This window comes from Corvus hawaiiensis, chromosome 8, assembly GCF_020740725.1.
Source record: "Corvus hawaiiensis isolate bCorHaw1 chromosome 8, bCorHaw1.pri.cur, whole genome shotgun sequence".
Classification (NCBI taxonomy): domain Eukaryota; kingdom Metazoa; phylum Chordata; class Aves; order Passeriformes; family Corvidae; genus Corvus; species Corvus hawaiiensis.
Genome location: NC_063220.1, coordinates 2,032,050 through 2,054,331, shown reverse-complemented (window position 1 = coordinate 2,054,331; position 22,282 = coordinate 2,032,050). Strand labels below are relative to the sequence as shown.

At 44.4% G+C, this 22,282-nt stretch overlaps 1 long non-coding RNA gene across 1 annotated transcript in view; it reads left to right on the top strand.

Annotated features, from left to right (window-relative positions):
* Positions 1 to 11,464, top strand: part of LOC125329632 — a 55,853-nt gene extending 44,389 nt beyond the window's left edge. Inside the window, exons 2-3 of the long non-coding RNA XR_007205224.1 lie at positions 2,162 to 2,316; positions 11,365 to 11,464. This is a non-coding gene — a long non-coding RNA (uncharacterized LOC125329632). The remainder of the gene's footprint in view (positions 1 to 2,161; positions 2,317 to 11,364) is intronic.
* The last annotated feature ends 10,818 nt before the right edge of the window (positions 11,465 to 22,282 follow it).

Below are 22,282 nucleotides of genomic sequence, written 5' to 3'. Positions count from 1 at the left end.
TTTAAATCTCTTCAAAGCTTCATTGTTGAAGGACAGAGGCCACCTGTAGCTGCACGCTGTGGATGCACCTTCCCTCCACGAATCAAGGGCCACCAAGGCTTTGAAATTTGAGATGAACAAGGATTTTTACCTGCATTTGCGTAGCTAACAAGCGAGCCAGGCTACTGGCGGGTATCAATCAGCATTTCATTATGCCATTTTTCATTAGCCGAGGATGTGACCTGCACTATTCCCTCCTGCAAAGCAACAGCTCGGAGCTGTCATTTCCTTGAAGCTATAAAGGTAAAGGCCTGATGGAGCAGGGAGCTGACATTTGCTCGGGGAAGCTCGCAGGAGCAGTGGGCAGCTCCCAGCCCCACACCTGCCGTGGAAATCCAACCCTCAGCACTCAAGAGTTTCTCTTCCTGACATCCCCTTTCTTCTTGCAGATTCCTCCCAGGTCTGGGAGGGAAGGGCTGGGCTGCACGAAATCCAAATGTGCAGAGCAGAGCCAAGAGGAAATTGGTGTTTCACCAAAAGCAGGAGCCAAACGAGCTCCCCGCGTGTGCTTGGCTGCAGCCTGGGTGTGGTGGGGTTGTGTGAGGAGAACCTGGGGTCACACAGATCCAAGGGCTGTGCTGGAGGTCCTAATCCAGAGAAAACTGAAATCAAGGGAAAGGCTGACCTTGATTTCAAGGAAGTCCCTGAAACATTAAGTGAATTATTTTCTGAATGTGTCCAAAAGATCAGTGAGTGGTCGCCTTGGGAAATGATTCCTTGGAATTGTTCAGTGGTTCTCTGCAGTTCCAGGTATTTTGAGAAGCACCAACAGGACTTACCTGTGGTTTTATACCCCCAGGTTCCTCTAACTGAATCCATCCATTCCCCCCAATCCTGACAGGTTAATGAATGGTCTGCTGTGATAAATAAAATCCCTCCACATCCCTAGAGATGGGGAGGGGAACGTTTGCTCCTGGGCTGTAAAATTTGGCTGTGCGGGAGGGGGTCTTTTGTGTGGTTTTTTTTGGTATTAGTGAGCCAATATAAAGCGTGGTGTATTTTCCTTGAGGACTTGGTCTCTGTATCCGAGGCCAGGTAAGAACAGAACAAGAGGGAAGTCGCTTGGTTTCATGCCTGGAGTGAGGCTTAAGCTGTTCAAGGCCAGAATAAACATGAAGCAAATGAAAAAAAATGCAAGAGGAGAGAGGTGCTGTGGTTTAGCAATGAGCAGAGCTTGGAAGAGGAGGCTCAGTTGCTTCCCCCTGGGAATGCCTGGGCTGCCATACCTGCTGCCACTGCCCAACTTCCCAGCTCCAGGCAGACTGGGATCCTGAGCCAATTTTCTTGTATTCCAAGGATGCTCCATCACAGGTTGTTTCCAGCTCCATCCTGCTGCACTTCGCTGGGAGTAGCTGAGTGTTTCTGATCACCTCCACAAACCTGGAGCTGTTCCACCTCTTGGTCTGGCTCCACATGGCAGGATGAGGTTTCACAGAATTACGGAATCACAGTTGGGTTGGAAAGGATCTTAAAGCTCATCTCATTCCACCCCATGAGCAGGGACACCTTCCACTATCTCAGGCTGCTCCAAGCCCCATCCAACCTGGCCTTGGACACTGCCAGGGAAGGGGCATCCACAGCTTCTCTGGGCAATGTGTTCCAAAACCTGTTCCGTGACTTCTCTGGGGAGCCTGTTTGGCCTATACTACAACTGACTTTTAAACTGTGTTTTGCTGTGACCATTTCCAACCCTGAGTTTGTTTCCACTTTCAAAAAGTTCACAGACTAAGCCTAAATCTAAATCTTAAACCCTAAAAGTTAGTAAAACCTAAAAATCCAGTATTGATAATCTTAAAAACTGATTTGTGAGATGAAATTTCAATCATACACCTTTTACCTGCAGGCATATGGAAAACTATAGATTATGCACAGTGATATAAAATCCCCCAAAGGCAGATTTATCCTGGGTATTTAGTCCACCAAGCCGAACTATTAAGAACATTTCAGGGAAAAAAAAGAAAGCCAAAACACATCTTTTCTTTCCTCTAAAGTGACATAAACAGAGCAGTACAGTCAATGGTCAGAGAGGGTGGTAACTCCAGAAGAGAGGCAGTCTGGATGTTCAAAGTGAAAAGGATTTTCAGGATTACAGACTGATTTCTCATTTCCTCCTCACTTGCAGCTCCCCCGCAAAAGGGAGATGGGGAACAAAGGGGGCTTCTCTCTCCCTCTGGTTAAGGAACCGAAGTGCAACAACTGCTGAAGTTCCACCTACAAACCCAAAGAACCTGCCCTTGGACACCAGTGTAATGTTCAGCAAAACCCTTCTACTGGCAGGTAATTTTAAATTTTAACCATATTTCTTATTTCTCTGCGGCAGCCTCCAGGCCATGATGCTGTGAGTTCACTAAACAAAATCTAAAATCACAGGCCCACAACAAACTGAAGAGATGGGGAGCTGCTAATGAGTTATTGTGGCACAACACACACCCTCACAGCTGCTGCCAGCTAGCCTCAGGATGCCTCTGAAGTCCTTCAGTGGCTCCAAATTTGGGGAAACACCTTCCCAGATTGCTCAGAGTGCAGGGTGGAATTTGTAGGGAAATGCAGACTCCAGCTCAGGTATCCACACAAGGTTATCACAGAGCCGCAGGATGTCCTGAGCTCAAGGGTCCCACAAAGGTCACCCAGTCCAGCTCCTGGCTCTGCACAGAACCACTCCAAGAATCCCACCACGTGCCTGAGAGCGTTGTCCAAACATTCCTTGAGCTCTGGCAGGGCTGGTGTCATGACCACTGCCCTGAGGAGCCTGTTCAGTGCCCGACCTTCCTCCGTGGGAAGAGCCTTTTCCTAATCTCTGACCTAATATATAATGTCCATATAAAAATCCTTTCCAAAACGTTGAGCAGGAGCAGTTTGCGTGGCTGAGCTGTGGGGTGAGCCCGCTGGCCCTGCCTGGGTGGCTCAGCACCCTCCTTCCCCTGCCTGGATGGGAGCCTGTTGTGCTGGAGAGCCGGAGCCGAGGCCAGGCTGCGCTCAGCATCCCTCCCGACAAATCCCCTGGCTGCTGGCAGTCCCTGAGCCCTGTCCCTGAGCCGGGACTGCCACCCCGACCAAATTAAAGAGCACAGATTTACAAGGAGGATAAAGCCGAAGCATCCCCCGGGGCAGCGCCTGCTGCCACCTTGGAAAGAGCCTGGGGACAGGGAGCAGCTCCGCAGCTGGATGCGGGGGAGGGGGCTGGTGCCGGTGCAGGGCTCGCTGCTTTTCCCAGCAGGAGGAATGTGCCTTTCCCCCGCGCAGAGCCGAGCTGGCGAGCGCGGTGCTGTCTCGTGTGCCAGCTCTGCGGGGCTGCCCCTGCTCCCGATCCATCTGCAGATGCAGCCCGTGCCAGCGGCTGGGCAGGGTGGGATGCGCCGGGGTGGCCATCAGAGGGAAAAGTCCACTACATAATTAAAAAAAAAAACAAACCAAAAAAACCCTCAACAAAAAAAACCAAAATTCATGGTTTTCCTCGCTACTCGGATTTTTCCCCTCTTCTGTTTAAAATTCCCTGGTGGGTTTAATCAAGCTTGATCAATTTAGGGATTTTTTTTGGGGGGGGGAAGGAAACCACTCAATTTTTTTTTTTTTTTTTTTTTTTTTTTTGGTGTCTTTTAAAACCAAAGGGAAATAACGGCAGCTCCGCCAAGCAGGTTTTCCCAAGTTCTCACAGCTCTACATTATGTGGCTCTGTGACTGGAGCAGGCTCCAAGCCTGACTTCCAAACGACCTGGAAAGGGTCCTAAACCAATGTGGCTGCAGGCGAGTGGGAGCTCAGCTCAGTGGATGCTGCAGCACTGGAGGAGACAGACAGGAATCCCAAATTGTGAAATGTGCCTCCCCTCCAAAAGGCAGAAAAACTCACAGACTCCCGGCTTGTCGTTTTAAAGGTATTTTGTGACATTGTTTTCCTGGGTAAGGCTCAGCTTAAAGCTCTTTCACCCAAAAAAAAAAAAGAAATAAAAAGCAAAGTTATTCTATCATCTTGTTATCTCTGTGGGAAATAAAAGAAGTGGTAAATACACGACAACAATTGCTTTTTACCTTTCCATCACTCCAAATATTGAATCTAGCCCTGGCTGAGTCCCAGATGGTGAAGCATTTAACTTCATTTTCTAACCTCTTTTGGGGCTCCGTTTAATTTATTAAGAGGTTACTCTCAGGACAGATCACGCGACACGTAAGTGTAAATTGAACCCGGTGTATCTGTGATTTACTAACTGGGTGACTTGAAAGCTCCAAGGTGGTAGTTCTGTAGCCCAGGAGCTGCGAGTGTGTGCTGGATACCTGCGGAGAGGGCAGGGACAGAGGCCCAAATCTTCAGGATTTCCTTGCCCACTATGGTGTCACATCTTAGGGCTTCTTGCTGCCTCTCCTCTGAGCTGTGCAAGCAGAGAGCTCAGATTTCAGGTCCTTCCACAGCCTCAGCCCTGGCCAGGAAGGGGATGTCTTGGACGTCGCTCTGATGAACACCGTTAGCTCCTCCACATCCAGGTCAAGCCATATTCCCACTTTTTCTTCTCCTGTTGCAAGAATTCACCGTGTTTCTGGTGCCTGTTGAGCTGAGCGTGTACCAGAGCTGGAAAGCCACCCTTGTTTTCCAGGCTTTTCATGCTTCTTTAAGTATTGCTCCTTCCAGGGCACTGCACCATCCCCTGCTGCTGTCTCAGCACAGAGTCCTTGGGTGTCTCTGCTCACCTGCTCCTCGTGGTCATGGCACCACCAGCCACACTTGTGGCCACCCTGCTGGTTCCAAAATCCAGGGATTATCACCTGGACAAGGCACTCCACGGGAATAGAACCCCGTCAAGGAATGGCCAGCAAACCCAGCGCTGGTGCAAGAGCATCACCTCCCCTTCAATGCACAGGGTTGTGCCCAGCAGGGCTCTGGGATAAAGCCTTCCAAGAGGAGATTGGGGACCTCCAGGCTGCTTCCCAGGTGAAGGAAGAGTGCTCAAGGACTTCACTGCAAGGGAAAGGAGTGGGATGTGTGCCAGGGAGAGCTGGTGGAGGCGATGGAGCTGTTTGCTGCTCGGCCGCTCTTTTATTGGAGCTTCTGGAACGCGCCGGGGCTGAGATTATTAATTTGTTACTATGTGGATTCCAGCTGTTGATCCCGTGTTTTACCCCGAACAGGAAAAACAGCCACTCTCTGAGGCTGAGAGGAAATGGACTGGGGAGTTGGTGGTGCAGGAGAATCCACCCAAGCTGGTGGCGTTGGCCAGTGGGGCTCAGGACGATGCTCACGGCTCGGGGAAGGCGATTTGGAATTTGGCAGGGCACGGGGCTGGATCTCCACAGCTGGGGGGAGCTGAAGAGCTGCTGAAAAGGGCTTTGGATGGAATAAACCTCCTCCTCTGAGGCAGGGCAGGGGCTGTGGCGGGGAGGGGGAGTGCAGGGACCCGGCCATATGTTTGAGGCCAGTTATTATAAATTACCCCCACTCCTGCCTCGGTGCCGTGTCCAAGATGAGGCGAGCGTGTTTTATTAGGAGCAGAGATAAACTCATGCTCTCGGCTCCGTGGGGTGGGTTGGCTCGTGGGGTCTTCCCAGCAGCTCCCACAGGTAAACTCAATTCTCCCACCCTCGAGCAGCACCTTGACCTGGCATTTTGCAAGCCGGCCCCGTTGGTTTCCCCTGTCCACTGCTGATAGTGGATGTTTAAATCAATTACACAGACATTTAAGTCTCTTTCACATGCCAGCACATGGCCCTTGTAAGCCTTCAGGGTTGGGGGCAAGCAGGGGTGTGTTGGCTTTTGCGAGCAGTGTGTACATTAATTCCAACCTAAAGAGCTGCAGTAAATCACTTAATGCCTGAATCAAGTCAGTTGTTGTTGTTTTGGTGAATTGGGACCATATTGGGGACCATAATAACCTAATAATGGACAGTGCAGGCATAGACCACACTGTAATGTATATTGTAGGGAATATGGTAATAGTCTGAAATGGCAATTCTCCTAAATAAATAGCACATCAACTTACTTAAACCTAATCATAAATGGGACAAATTGGACCCATGTGCAAACAGAAACCTGAGCAGAACGCAGGAGTTAAAGAAGCCATTGTTTCCCAGCCTGACCCTGGGCAGAGAAAGCCTGTGTCAGGTTACATCTGTTAAAATGATTCTAATGCCAGCCCAGTATTTTAATTATAAATATATAAAACATTTAATAAGAAGACATTCTGGGCTTTCTAAGCCTTTAAAAACTGGATGTGGGCGGAGCGGGTAGAATGGTATTCCATGTGCCCCAGACAGAGTGCCAGCGTATAATGATTGAATGTTTTCCTGTAATAAATTGAAAAAGTCTGGTTTGTAAGAATGGATCCAAATCACTTGGCATTAGAAAGGTAATTTGTTACCTAGCTTCCTCCTGGAAACAGACTGCTTCCAAGTTTGCTGGAACTTAGTTTCTAGGGACTGTGATGTCCAAAAAGAGAAAGAAAGAGCAACCAGGATGCTCAGGGCTCTGATGTTAAAACACACACGCACTGTTCTTTTCTGCCTCTCTTTTTTTTTTTCTTCTCAGTTTTCCAGTCCTCCCTCTCATGGCTCCAACCACAAGATTCAGCAGCCAAAAAAAGAGGGAAAAAAAAAAAAAGAGGTTACTCAGGACAAAAGCCAGATCTATAGCCACCTTCTTTGTACCTTTCCAAATCTCAAGCCTGCTTAATTATGATTAATTGCCACATGGATAATCAGATACAGTTTCAAAAGGTTGGAGATGACAGTCCAAGGACACCAGGGAAGAAGGAAGGTTCGCCTTTGTTACAAAAGCAAAAAAGAAGAAGAAAAAAAAAATACCAGGTCCCTTCCTCAGCCCATAACCTTTTCTTATTTTAACAATTCCAAACGGAATTAATACCATCAGTATATTGTTCCTGCTCCTGGGAATTGAACTTCAACTGTACAATTTCTGCAGCTGTCAGTTTTTGCAGCCCTCCTGTCAATAACGTGATGTTGGGGTGCCCTTCTTCTTGAATGAAAGCAGTTTCAAGTTTCTGCTTTATGTCTGTGCTTTCTGGGTGGTGTGACATGATGAGAAAGTATAAAAAATAATAACAGCAGTTAAAAAGCTTCCACTCTTGACTTAACTGGATCAAATGTAATAGACTACAGTCTTTTCTCCTGATTTCCTTTGCTTGTTTTAGAAAACACTGTGAAAAGTGCAGGAGATTTTGTCTTGCCAGCTCTTTCCTCCATTTAAAATCCCTTTGGCTAAGTCAAGGATCACAGTATGTCATTTCTAGCCTAACAGAAGTGCTGGGCCTTGTTCAGCTCCTATTACTAGGAGGCAAATCCCTAGGTTGCAGGCGCCAGTGTTTCTGCGTTTGGCTCCATTCCCAGTATTGTTTCCTTCATTACATTCCAGAGTGCCTCTCAGCCAGTTAATGTTTGCACTGGGAGGTCCAAATATCCAGCAATCAGCACTGAACTTTTCTCTTTTTGTTGAGAATTGCAGGTTTCAAATGCAATCACTGGCTTTAAAGAAAAACTTACAGGTGAACACAACAGCACTAATTTCCATTTTATTCACTAACAGTTATATTTGCAGCAGTTTCTCCATACGCACTCGTAAAACGCCTTCAGAAGATGTCTGGCTTTTTCAGACCTTGTACAGGTTGCAGTTGTTTGGGAATTTTGGGGTGCGGGCTGCCCTTTGCACACCTCTCCCACCCCAAAGCCCCCATCAGCACGACCCCCATGCTTGGGCATTAATGCTGGAAATTCTTCCTAATAATACAAATACACCCTTATTTTTATTTCAAACACAGTGAAATATATTTTAGTGGACAAAGATAGTGGATGCAATAATTTGGGTGGTGTGAAGGGTCAACATCAGGCTCAGCCCTGTGAGGTTTGGTTTCTAAATTACTTTTTTTGGTATAGTTTTATTTTCTCTTGGTGCCATTTAATTGATAGAGCAAGGATAACTTGCAGCCTTTTGTGCTGTTTTCAGTATTGAGAGGCATAGAGAGGATTCATAGTTGTTTTTTCTATGAATATTGAATATCTTCCCATGTGTCTGATCATGGGTGGCTCCATGAGCTGCTCCCAGGACGGGTGGACATATCTGAGAGCAGCACCTTGGATTCTCCTGCCACCTGAAACTTCTGTAAACAGCGAGGAAACTTTCTGTAAATAACAGAGGAAAATATCTTTATTTTCAGAAGCTGTGCCAGGCTGCACCTCAGGCAATTTGAATTGTACTATAGGAACACTGTCAATAAGACAGCCCTGTACAGTTTCCTTTCTACAGGTTTACTATTAAGTTACAAGAACCAACCACAGGTCATAGGCTCGATTACACAATTAAACAAATCCACGATATTTCCTCGTGGGGAAATGAAAAACAAAAATGTAGAGGTTGGGAAATCCTCAGTGTTTTCCATAAAGCCTCCAGCTATGCTTCCACCCATGATCATATGTCATACGGATGGTGTCACCGTGTCCTAAGGGTGCTCGCTCGCAGCGATGATATCGGATTCATGGAAGTGGATATGCTCAGAGAGAATACTAATGCTAACTCAGCCTAAATAACAACACTGCCAAAGGAGGCAAGCAAGAGATGAAATACAGTGGATTTCAGGAGGCAACAAGCTCTCATTTATTAAGATCACAGGCATTTTACAGGTTACAAATCATAAAGCAGAAATAACTTCATAATATACAGGTCAGGAATGTGCCTGGGATATTGAGGAACTATTTCCTTGGCAATAATCTGCCAGAGATAGTCAGGAGCGTGCGTTTTCTGGCACAACAAATCACTGCTGATTAATTTTGTCTGCCTTTGTCTCAGAGAAGCAACGAGACACTTCAGCGTGTGTTTTGTACTTACTCCACTTCCGCGCTATTCTTCTTTGGCGCATAATTTTTTGCAAGACAGGCCGAACACAATACTCTTTGTTTTACCCCTTTGACATCATTTTTGCCTGAGCACAGCCTGTCTGACTCAGTTAAGTCAGCAGAACTGAGGCACAGGCTGCTGTGGCAGCCCAGCCTGGAGGGTGATGCTGGTCTGAGACCAGAGAAGGAATTTTGGGAGAGGAGAAGCCCCTCTGCCACCACTGGAAAGTGCACCCAGTGAGGAGATGTAGAAGGTTCCTTCACAATGGACCTGTAGCAGCAACAGCAAATTGAAATCTTCTTCCTCTTTGCTGACACTCACGGATAAATCCCAGCTCTGGTCGTGGAAATTACTGCAAGAAGAGAAGCTGGAGTTTCTCGCTTGAGGAGCAGCACAAGCAGGGCTGGATGCAGCTGGGAAGATGTGGGAAGGGCTGGATGGCACTGTGGCATCTTTCCCCAGGCTTTTTTTATTGGATCCTGGAGCCAGCCGGGCTGGATGGTGGTCAGCCTCACACAGGAACTTCACAGCACCGCTGGAAGAGCAATAGATGCGATAAACACCAAAGGCAATGTCAAACCCCAGAACTTTCCTAACATTAACTTAATATTCACTGCTACTAAACATCAACAGATCAGAATGGAGTCTCTCCAAAGGAGGTGTAAACTTCCCCAGGCACCCTGTGTGGCAGCCACCAGTTGTTATTGGACTATTCTCTCCACTTTCCCTAAGTTTCAGTGCTTTGACAGAGATTCCCTGTTCCAGACTGGTTATAATGAATCACCCTGAAAGAGAGAACCTTCAGGAAGTGAGAGTGGTGTGTGGTAAATCAGGGCTCAGGAGGACATGGGCAGGCAGAATTCACTGCTATGACAGACAAACACTGAGCAGGAACATCCAGAGGAAGGAGGTTTTGAAGTGTGTTCATCAGAGAGGGCCATTCCCAGCCTGGCCTTGGACACTGCCAGGGATCCAGGGGCAGCCACAGCTTCTCAGGGCACCCTGTGCCAGGGCCTGCCCACCTTCCCAGGGAAGGGTTTCTTCCCAACACCCCATCTAATCCTGCCCTCTGGAAGTTAAACCTGCCCTCTTTCAGTTTTGATTGCTTCAGGTAGAGCAACATCTCCCAAAGTCACCTCCCACCTCCACATCTCCCAAATGAGAGGAAAATAATGAACCCCAACCTTGGGTGATGCTGCCCAAAAACCTACGAGTGGAGGAAGCCTCTGCTGCTGTTGTGGGTAGCTGCAGTGATTCCTGGCTCTCCTACTTGCATTGGGAGAGCAGAGAAAATGTTCATGGAGGACTTTTCTAGGTGGGGCTGAAGGAGACCGGGAGAGGTGGCTTGTTTCTCTCTTTACCTAATTTGTCTTCCACAGGATTGGAGCCATCACGGAAAATAGCGTTGCTGTTGTCAATACCCGCCTCCTACTCACATTCCCAAAGCTCCCACCTTCATCCTCATCCCTTTTTCCCTCCAGAATTACAACCAAACCAAAACCATGCTCGTAACATTGCTCGCAATTCCAAAAAAAACCCAAAAGAAAACAAACAGCCAGCAGATGCTGATTTTCTCACTTAACTGCACATATTTTATAGCAATTCTCTCTGATTTTCTCCCAAGACACCCACCTGACCCTCCTTTCTCTCCAGTCTCTCCCAGTAGTGGCCAAACACTTCTAATCATGGAAGATTCAGCCCATGGAAATAAGCTGCAACTAAGACAAATTTACCCTCTGACCTCAAGGCCTCTGAGTGCACAACAGAGCCCAAGAAATGTCTTTGCTAAAAGGAATGCATTTGCCTTGGATTTTTAGACCAAACCAAATTAATGCTACAAGGAGAAATTTGTAATTTTTTTTCTCTTTCACAAAGCCACCAATAAAATAAAAACAATTCCATGCCTCTGGAAGGAAGAATGACAAAATGCATTTTCCAAGAATGGCCAAGCAACTAAAAATGGATCGTAAATATTTTTGCTTCTCTCTACGTAACTGCAAGTGATTTACAAGCATGAATTAATTTTTAATTTATGCACCGCAATGGAGCAGGGATTAGTTAGACCAGAATTTTTCAAAGTTGTCCATAGACAATTTGGTTGGGAGAGCACCTCCAGAGCAAATCCTTCTCTAGTTCTGGTGGGAGCCCAAAATCTCTATGGTAACTGAAATAATAACCTAGGGAGGAAAAGAGGAAGCTTGGAAAACTGTTCAAATGAATTTCGGCTGCCTTTGTTACCTGAAAGTATGGAGGAGGCTCCACGTCACCAGAGCAGTTGGATTTCTGTGCACCACCGAGTGCTTGGAGGGTTTCACGTCCAGTCAGGACCAGTTCAGGCCCAGTTTAGGGTGGGCTGAGATGCACCGACTGAACTGAGGTTTCCTGCTCACACCCCAACTCCTTTGCAAGACCTGGGAACAGAACTTCCCAGCCTTTCCCATCCACCAGGAGCAAAGCTTATATTTCTCAGTCTGGATTATTATTTTCTTTTTCAGATTAACGAAAACAGAAATGAGAGAGAAAGAAAACGGGTGACTCATGGCAGTCTCTTTGCTGAAACACAGCTGCCCTTGTCCCAGGAACAGGATTCTTAGAGCCTGCATCCAAAATTTATTGCAAAATAAAAGTGGAACTTTTAAAAACAACCACGCTAAATGATGTTTCTCTTTCTTTTTTTTTCATCTGTATTTGTGAGTGTAGGTCCAGGCTGCAGCCAGGGTCAAGGGGAGGACTGGAAACTCGAGAGAAACTGAATTCTTGTGAGATTTTCAGGCAAATTTTGCAAACCCACACAGGCTCTATTGGCTGGAAAAACTTCAAAATCATTTTGTGGTTTGCAAAGCTTTGATGCTTCTGGACTTTCTGGGATTGCTTTGGTGTCAGGTCAATATGACAGCACCCACACCACCACGCTCAGGTAATGTTGGATTTTTCCTCTGGTACTGCTGCTGGAAATGTGCAGGAAATCCTGTGTCCAGTGATCCCAAATCAAGAAGCAAAAAGCCTGTGGACACGTGTACATCCCCTCCTAAATTTAATGGTGAGATTTTTCCATTTTAGGGAAAACATTCCATGGTTTGCTACAATATTTCTGCTTTCAAAACACAGGTTTTAGGTCTAACTTGAAGAACTTTGAATTGGCACCACTCTCAGATCAGTAATTTATTTGTCACTCGAATTTATGCTTTGGGAATCATGGAATCACGGAATGGTGTGGGTTGGAAAGTGCCCTAAGGACCATCGAGTTCCAATCCCCTGCCACGGACAGGGACACCTTCCACTGGAAAATCTGCCTGATTCAGGAGCTGTGCTCGGAACTGGCATAACCCTAAATCTTAAGCTGCTCCTTAAATCGGGATAACACAGCTGGCACTGCACAGTGCTTCAGAGAGAAAGGGGGAAAAGGATGTTATGGAATCAAGGAGTGCTTCTGAAGCAGCTTTTACTCACCCTGAATAAAAGAGAAGAGCTTTGGCTGTGATTGATTGATATTTGCAACCTCCCCTTCCAGAACCACGCTGAGTAGGAAACACGTGCAGAAGGTGCACAGGGAGACAGCACAGAGGAAAATGGGAGGTGGGAGGGAAAGAAAGATGACCTGGTTTTGCTTCCAAGCTAATTTTACATCACTTTAACTATATTTAGTTACATTTCGATTTAATTGGGCTCCAGCAGTTGGACTGAGATTTTTGTTGTTGTTCTCTGAGTAATTTAAATTTCTAAGACTTCGTGGTGGTTGTTGTTGGTTTTTTTCCGAAGGCTTTGTGACCTTCTTCCATGAGTTTATTTTAGATATAGTGGAATGTCCCAGAGAAAATTCCAAATGGTCCTTAATAGATGAAATGTTTCCAGAAAGGAGAAATTCTCAGTGGACTATGAAACTATTTTTCAATCATGGTGTATGGCACACAAACCACAGCTGAGGGTTTTTTTCAGTAGGAAACTATTGCCCAGTGGGTTAAAAGAAAATAAAGGATAATGGGATTTTTCCGTAAGGCTGGAGCCATTCGCAGGGGTTTGCTCCCCACTAGATGTCACTGGAACTGTTTGAAATGTTTGGAACCAACAACCCCAAATTCCCCAGGTTTTGAGCTTCCTGACGAACATCAGACTTGGAGCAGGTTCCACTCAAGCTTTGCTCTGGCACGGGAACCTTGCAAGGGAATCCAGACTGGGAGATGTTAATCATGCCAAGTTCATGGTTTCGCATGGATCTGGGGAGAAGAAAGGTAAATTCATGAAGGTTGGCATTGTCCTTGGAGGTTTTGTCCTCGGGGAAATCCATCTGGAAACAAAGAGAACGCCTGGGCTCAGCCATCATTTGGCTGCGGGCTCTTCACAGGCAGAGCAGGGTCCTGCAAAAGCTGTGCGGCACCTTTTGCTGAGTCAGCAGTGCCCAGTGCTGGGACAGCCACTCCCACCATGGAGTGCAGGTGACATCTGGGTGTCACCTGGTCCACCATTAAAAACAAAAAACCCTGGAAACTTTGTCAACCTCTGTCCTGAAGTTTTCCATGGCTCTTGTCAGCCGTGCCAACATTCACCCCGTGCCACGAAGGAAAACCCCTCAGATTATTAGGTCCACTATTTAAATTCTCCCTGTAGTTCCAACTGACTACAGGAATCTTCTTCCATTCTTATTCCAAATTCAGTTTAGTGTGATTATGTGGCCATGCATCAAATATGGCAGTATAATATGTCCTTTCATCTACTTGCCATAATACATCCCTTTTAGTGCCACATAAATCCCTGGAAATATCGCTGTCTTCTGCTCTTGAGATCCTTCATGTGCCTCTTTGCCTTACTGCCTTCCTCTCCTATTGTTTCTCCAAGCTGAATTAATTCCCTTTTTCCCCCCCAATGTCGCTGCTCTGCTCTTGCTGCTGCTCCTGAGAAGGCACCAGTGAAACCACAGCCCTCCCAGTGCCAGAGAGGAGCCCAGAGATCCCAGCTGCTGGCACGGCATCCTTCTGGCAGTGCCAGCACCTTGGCTCTCCTCTCCCTGGAGGAGGCTGCTCAGAGTTGCTCCGTCTCCCCCTGCAGAGGTGCCGGGGAGCCGCACCTGCAATCAGAGCAAAGGCAGACATCCTCGTGGAGCTGAGGAACTGCAGCTGAGGAATTCCAGCAGTCAGCGAGGTGCTCCTAATCCTCCCTGAGCACTGCAGCACCCCAGCAATGACAGAGTTTTCTCCTTTGCCCAGGATCTGTGTGTGCCAATGCTGGGAGACCCTGCAGCACAGGGAGGCTCTGCAGCACCACCCTGGGCTGCTAAAGAGCTGCCTTTCTTTTTCCAGTGACCATTTGAGCCATGCATGAGTTAATAACAGCAGGCTGCATCCCTTTCATGTAGTCAAGCAGACTCCAAATGCCATGAAGCTCTTCCCATCCTCAAGAGTGTAATCCTGGCACCAGCACTGGCATCTGCTTCTTTAGAGTCATGGAATGATTTTGTTGGAAGGGACCTTAAAGGCCATCCAGTCCATCCCCTGCCATGGGCAGGGACACCTCCCACTTTCCCAGGTTGTTCCATCCTGGCCTTGGGCACTGCCAGGGATCCAGAGGCAGCCCCAGCTGCTCTGGGCACCCTGTGCCAGGGCCTGCCCACCCTCCCAGGGAAGAATTTCTTCCTAATTGCCTCCTTTAGTGAAACTCCTCTTTGTAATTCCTTCTCCAGGAATAATCCCATTGTCATCAAGGCTTCTTGCCTTGCCCCAGACAGGTGATGGAGGCCACCAGCCTGGCTGTGCCCTACAGCAGCACACGATCCCACACACCTGCCCAGCCAGCCTCCTGTGTCTCACAGAGCACACGCTGCCCTCGATTTGTTTAATTAGTTAGTAACCTAATTGTACCACCTCAGCATAACCCCTTAGTAGGCATCGTTGAGTTATTTGGGAGAAACAAAACAAAAAGGGTCTATTCCCTTACAAAATGTCTGTATTAAGTTGTTATTATATTAAGCCAGCAAACTTTCAACCTATTCAATATTCGGTAAATTTAAAAAAATGAATTGAAGCTCCTTGTCTATTTTAATATGTACTCCTGAAGACATTTTCCCATTTTTTTATGGTTTAATTAAAGCCTCATGGCAATGGTAGGCTTCCTCCTACCTACTATGCCAGTGGTTAAAAATTACGGGGTTTCAAGTACCCTGCATGGCTTTAATTGCTCTGCTGAAGATAAAAGAGCAGTGATATTTTTATCACAGCAGCAAAATTAAAAGTGAGCCCCCACCTTGCCCCTGCCCCACACACTGATGTCCAGACCTTAACTCATGAGATATTTTGGGAATATTTCTTACTGCTGCTTGTCCTGGAGAGCAAAGGAACTTCCCTGCCCCACTTCTTAATATTAAAAAAGAAAAAAAGTGTAGAAATCTCTAAATAAAGAAAGTCCTGGAAGAGAACATTCAAGGCAGGACAATGCAGAGGAAGGTTACGAGTATATTAGGATAAGGGCACCACAATTATATGAAGAAAGTCTGGAGAGAAAAGATTACATTGTTCTGACAACAACATTTTTCAAACATTTAGACCTTTAATATCATTAATTTAAAGTACAAGATTAAATATTTTATGCAAATATTAGACAACAGCAAAGAGCTCCGCATATTAGGATTTAAAACAAATTGAAAGCATGCAAGACATATTCATTTCTTAAGCAGTTTAGTTAAAAAATCGGTATTGTCTCTATTAGGATTAACTGACAGTACCTCTTTGTGTTCAAATGGATTTAACTTCACTGTGGTTTGTTTTCCTGATATCATTGTCCTCCAATAATCGTGGATAAAGGGAAATGTAAAAGGACAGATCAAGTCAAAATATATCTTCACATCATAAACACAGAATTATGTTTAAATTTCATTACTAAATGGGATTTTGGCTTCATATACCGTGCCTAATCCTGCACCATAAAAGATGTATAAAAGCTCCTGACAAATTCTAACAGACTTTGTGGAAGTTGCATATATTGATTAAAACATCAAGCAGCTACATGCAAACCAATAATGAATTACTTCTTGTTGGAAGATAAAACTTTGTGATATTTAAAATTACAGACTTGAAAGTAAGTAAAATTACCCCTAATTATGCAGAAGGGAGCAACACCTTAGCAGTAAACAAGATAAGCACCTCAAACAGCACTAATAATTTTAATTAACATTTTCTAGTTTCCTTTCACCTCCTTTCAAGGTCATCTGCTACCTTTCCCTGGTACAACATTACAGCACAGTGTTAAAAACTTACATTCCATTACTAATTGCTTTGATAAGCCAAAAAAATAATTTTCCAGGACAGGATTTTCTCTTTTTTTTTTTTTTTTTTTTAAATCACTGAATCTCCTGCAAAAGCAAATTTTGCATTGTGTAAAACTGTCAGGAAGGTTTTTGCAGTGAACTGCTCTCAAAAGTCAGATTCCAGCAGCTGGGATTCTGTTGGTCATTTGGGGCCTGATTCTGACCAGCAGAGGCAAAATTCTTCCAGGAATTCGTTAGAAACTCGTTGATATTTCAGGTGTAAATAAAAATATTTGGATTGGGCCCAAAGGGTTGAATATTCAGATTGTAATCAAAGTTCAAAAGCCTCCTGAGGTGTGAACACTGAAAATGGAAATTTGGCAAAACGTGATAATCTACACAGTATTTGTGTTCGTTTTTTCTTGAGCACTGATGAATAAATGCATGTTCAAGACTCATGACCTTGCTAAACTCCTTCTTTTCTTTTCTAAAAAGTCCAAAAGTTGGTGAGGAAAGGGCTTTGTTATATCAGTGGGTTTGTTCCATGCCACAAATTTCATGTACGAGGTCACTTGGAATATAATGTGTAGTGAAAGAATCTCATTAGGCTAAAATGAATGTAAAATGTGTCAATTTGATCCAAATGAGAACTGTAGTAAAACCATGTTTGATGTTCATGTGCAATAAATCTTTAACATTTGTCTGTAAAGTATTACAGAACCCAGAGGGAAATCTCTATTTGTGATAGCTGCACATTTCCAATGATTTTTTCTATAATCCTTTGTTGACATTTAGCGTATGGCAACAGAAAGGAAGATCCTAAAATGAGAATTGTTGCTTATTATTCGAAGGTAAACAAGATGGGGACCTTGAATATAAGGTTTTTAGACTGAAATTATGAGAGCATCCCTCTATCAGGAGGAATCTTGCAGTCGCTCCTTGGTGGAAAAGTGACATCAAAGGTGCCCTACCTGCCCGTCACTCAAATGTTAGAACGTCTGATGGCCCCATCCTGCCCGTTGGGTTGGATTTTGATATATTCATATTGTTAATTACTGTTGTATTTCAATTTTCTCTCTAGTATTTTTGTTCATTCATAATAGCTTTATGCTTCAGCGGACCGAAAGGACTAAAATGAAAGATTTCCAAGATTTCTTCTGGGAGTAATTTACAAAAGACCACAATTTTTTAATTGCTCCTGATATTTAGTTCTGGATATCTGGAAGAGGAGAAATCAGCCCAACTCCTTTAGTTGCCACACCAACCGTAGCAAATATGTATTTTTTTGCTCTCTCTTGCTCCTTGCACGCCCCACCATCCCTGTTTTGAGGGCTGTGCTGTAGCAATGTTGTGGTGTTTATATTTCTGCAGCTCACACTTGCCTTCACAAGAGAATTATGAGTTATTTACGTCCTTTGAGGAGGCTCGGGGAATAATGGGTGAAATGTCAGAAATAATTATGAGAAATGGAGGCATTTCATTTAAGCAGTAGAAGAAAAACATAACTTCTGCTGAATGACTAAACTTGAAGTGCCACAAGATTGCTGCACGATGAGATCTGGCTCACGATTATCGCAGAGTTTTATAAAAACCAAAACAACCTTACAACACTCGCATGCCAGAGGTTGCAACACAGGCTTTGGCAGGAAACACGAAAATGCTCCAGCATGGGAAAAGTCTCCGAGCAAACTTGCATCTGTGCTGATTTAGGATTTTACACTGAAGGACCAGCAGCTTTCTGAGGCCAAGCTTGACTTTCTGGCCACAGTCGTGGCTGGGAAGCTGCACAGCACCAGCCCTGCAAAAGCCCCTTCCCCATCTCTGCCCAGCCCCTGTTTCTTACAGCGTTTGTCCATCTCGTTATTGCTGTGCAGGCTCTTTATCAATAACTGTGGTGTTCTCAGCCGAGTTTTCTTTGGCTTGCTGTCTGCTTTACAAAACCGCTGCATACTTGACAGTTTGCCCCAGTTCAAAATTCTTTGGTCAGAGAAAGCCCGGAGAATGAAACAGTATCTGGTGTTGTAAAATCTTGACCAGATTCTGAAATATTGCCTAAGCCCCTGTCAGCTCGAAGGTGATTTCTCCAGGTCATGGTTTAGAGGGAATTGATGGGACAGTCTGGGACTGCTCAGGCTGCACTATATCTTTTTCAGGAGTGCACGTAGTCACCTTTAGCACTCACTGCTCTCCAATCCTCTCTGCTTTCCACAGCACATTTGCTTCCATACATCGCTTACAAGCTAAACATGGGGAGACTGATCCAGAAAAACAGCCCCTCTGCTCACTGCTTCTTCACTTCTCTGTTTCTATCAGAGGGATTATTAATTACCAAATAACCCTGGGGAAAAATCCACCTGAGGCTGCAGCAGAGACAAAAATACCCAGTGCTACATCAAACATCCCAGTGCTCCCAGCACTTTCCCAGTGCTGTGTGCTCCATGATCCATCTGCAGAAACTGAGGCACAGGGATCTGAAAGGTCCGTCAAGCCAAAGGTTAATTTGATATAAAATACAAATCCCAGTGCACTGCCCTTCCTATCCAAAAACCCACAGAAGGACCGAACTCAAGGCACACCCAGCAACTCTAAAATGTAAAAAACCATCAATCATGATAAAAATTATTTTTTAATCGATCTGATTATACAGACATATAGATATAAATATAGATATACTCTGATAAAATTTCAAACTGAACTTGGCAACTAAAAGGCTCTGCATAAACAGAAACACTTTTGAATATTCTCAGTATCAGACTGGAGTAATTCAAGTGCTTCCATCAACAAGTGCTCAGTATAATTTTAATTTCTGCCTAAAATCCCACTGAAACAAAAGACAACCTTTGGTATTCTGCCAAACAAGGGGAAGATCTGAAGAGGAGTCAGAATAGATCGTCCAGCTGACGATTATAAATTATAAATTATAAATCATTACATTAAGTTCCATATATTTATGACACAAGCTCTGACTATTGCACTTTTGCAGGGGATTTTCCTGAAGGCAAATCACAGCAGACCTGCTCATTCCTTTGGAGAAACTGCTCTGGCCCCGACAAGGCCAATAACCCTTCCAGTTTGGTGGCAATTCCTACTGACTTAATTAGAAAGAAAAAGACCTAATTCTGCATTTTTCTTATCAACCCCAGGCTTTTTTTGTACTGCATCACTACTTTTCTTAAGTTCTCAGAGCTTCACCCAGCTCTGGGCAAGCCAGGAGTGCCTGAAGGACCAACTGTGCAGATCTTGGGAGTGAGACATCGCTACAGCGCTGGTGTCCCTGTGCTGCTTTCCCAGTGTTTAGGTCGGGATGAGTTGAGCTGGGTTGATTTGGCAGTTTGGGCTGGATTAAGATACTCCTGGTGCTTGAAATCCTGGATTGGTACCAAAGGGATTTTTATCCTTTCTTTGGGTATTGGCTCAGCGAAGCCGCTGCATTGGGGTGGCCGTAGGAGCGTGGCCCACACATCCCTCCCTACACCTTCTCCTGGAGGAAATTCCCAATGGGGGTGTGATGCTGCTGTCAGGATAAGAAATTCCTAAGGATGTGCCTCGTTTGGCTTTCCAGGCACCGGAACCAGTGGATCAGGCACATTGCTTTTAATATTCTTAATAGTTCTTTTTCTTTGGCCTCACTTTATTCCCCTCATTTTGAAACTCTTGACAGCCTTTCATCAAAAGTTTCTGACAAACTCAAAGAGTACCTAAAATGGGCACTCGTAATTTAGTACTGTAATTTTATGGGTATTTCAAAGTTCCTGGGTATTGCTATTATTTTATGGAATGGTTTTTCCTTCTTTTCCTTGCTCTTTCTTCCTATGTTCTTATGGAATTATAGGTGAAATGTATTTCTTGGCTGCTGTTTCATCTTTTGTTCATACAGTTAAATATTGCGCTGGTTCAAGATTGCACGAGGCCCCCACATTAAAATTTTATTGTATTTTTGTATTTATTTTTGGCCCGGATCTGGGGGCCTCTCAGGTCCAGGTCTTGTGTAATTTTATTGGCTTGTGGGTGGAGGAAAGAACAAAAATGAGGTTTGTGGCCAGAATGTTATCTTTGGCCATAGACAGCTATTTGGGGGCCTGATTCTGCTCTGATTCATAAGCAAGTAAATCTCAAGCAGCTCCAGTGAAAATGAAAAAGCTCCAGTGATGTAAACCCGATGTAAATTAGAGGAGAATTGCCTCCGTGGTGGATGCTGTGTAAGTGTTTTGCTATTTATGATTTAGCTGGGAGCTGTTGACTGGCCTCTCTAAAGATAAGAGCCACCTATAACTCAGTTGTGAGCATCTTTTTCCCTTTTTGACTAATGTCTGCTTGCTAAAAAAGATTAAAACTGGTTTTTTTATGATCTCTGAGTAACAGAGCTGAGACTACAAAGCTCATCAAGCTGGGAACCACAGCTGAATTTTGGTGACCTCTCCCTTGAGTGAAAAGCACCTTATTCTACCCTACATCCATGCTTTAAAACCTGTTGAATTCAAGCATTAGAATCCATGGATTTCAAGGCTTAATCTCTTTGTTTTATGAAATACTTTTCACGTGGCCACCACTGCGTGAGTGGTTGCCCATCCCAGTGTGAGTCATGGCCACTGCATCCTTTGCTCCTTCCTGCCTGGTTTGAATCCATCACCACAGCTCCTTTCCTCCCCAAAACCTGTGTCCCCCTCTCCTCTTTGCACATTTATTCCTGTCAGAAGTTTGGCTTGGAAAGGACTTGTCCTGCGAGCCAAACCTTCTTATTCTACACTTTAAAATCCTTACGAAATTTGGCTCGCCTTCCAAAGCTAAGCCTCAGCTCCCTTGTTACTCTTCTAAATATAAAACATTTTTATTGCATTAAGCCATGTTGAAAAGAAAAAGGGAAAAAAAAGGAAAGGGAAGAAAGCAAATCCCTGCACCCAATGTGAAGGAAGAGGTCGGTATTACCCAGGAACGGATCCGGCCTTTGTTTCCTCGTGGTATCATCTCCCTCGCACGCGCTTTCCGCTCACTCTCACTATTCCTCCTTGAGTATCTCCCACTCTGAAAAGCCCAGTTAGAGTCATCACTGAAGCAGTTGTTGCCAGGCTGATCTGGCGAGTTTGGGAAATGGGAAAACCCATCCCACTATTGATTCCGCTGCATCACTTGCTAAAGAGAAAGCTGTTTTTTAGGGAGCTCATTTAACACCTTCCACTTACACCAAACTTAATTTTCCTACATAGCTTACACAACTTTGGAATGAGTTATTTATAATTTTCAGTCCTTATTTCAAGTGCCATTTTAATCATTTCAACAAAGAAGTTTCTTAATATTCCCAATAATGGCTCTTGTCACTTTAAATATTAAAATTTGCATTAGGGATTCCCTTGGCTACATCTGCATTATTTGCATTATAGATTGTGTGCATGTCTCAGTCTATATATATGTATATATATAAATCTATATATAGATATGGATTTATGAATTATTAGGAAAATTGAGGCAGTTTTAAATGATCCCATCTGCTTTGAAAGCACTGTGACAAATGCCAAAGTGATTAGTGATAAATAACTTCCTAACACTCCAAAATTAAAAGCTCCTAATTCTCAACTTTAAATAAATCCTTATTGTATAGCAGAAATAATTCCTCACAAAGTGTTTCCAACATTCAGAGAATGCTTTTAGGACATCCAGCATTAACATAATTTTTTCGACTGCAGTTCTCACAGGACATCTGATGAAGTCTCTACCCTTAATTTTAATTGCGTAGGCTGCATTCTTAATTAAAAACTGTACAAATGGATTTTATGCCATGCCAAAAGAAATCTGAGTTCATTAGTTATAAAACCCTTTAAAAATTGATGTAAATATGTGAATTCTTTAAAAGTTTGAACTCGGCGTCCTCATTTATGTTGAGTAGCCTTTTATCTAGAGAATAATGAAGTCAATACAAATTAAGATAGTCTGAGTTTTACTTTTCCCTTTTCCTTCTCTTTTTTCCCCTCTTTTTTTTTTGGTGAATGAGGGTGATGGGAGTCAAAGAGTGTGGGGGTTATGTCTTTATGTCATGGTGTTTTTCCTTGAAGAATCAAATTCATTTAAATCTAAACTGTGAAGAAAATTAGAGTGGGAAATGCACTGACCCTTTTGTACTGGGTTATATAAATATAAGTTCATATATCTTTTATTAATTCTTCATATTAAAGCACAATCACATC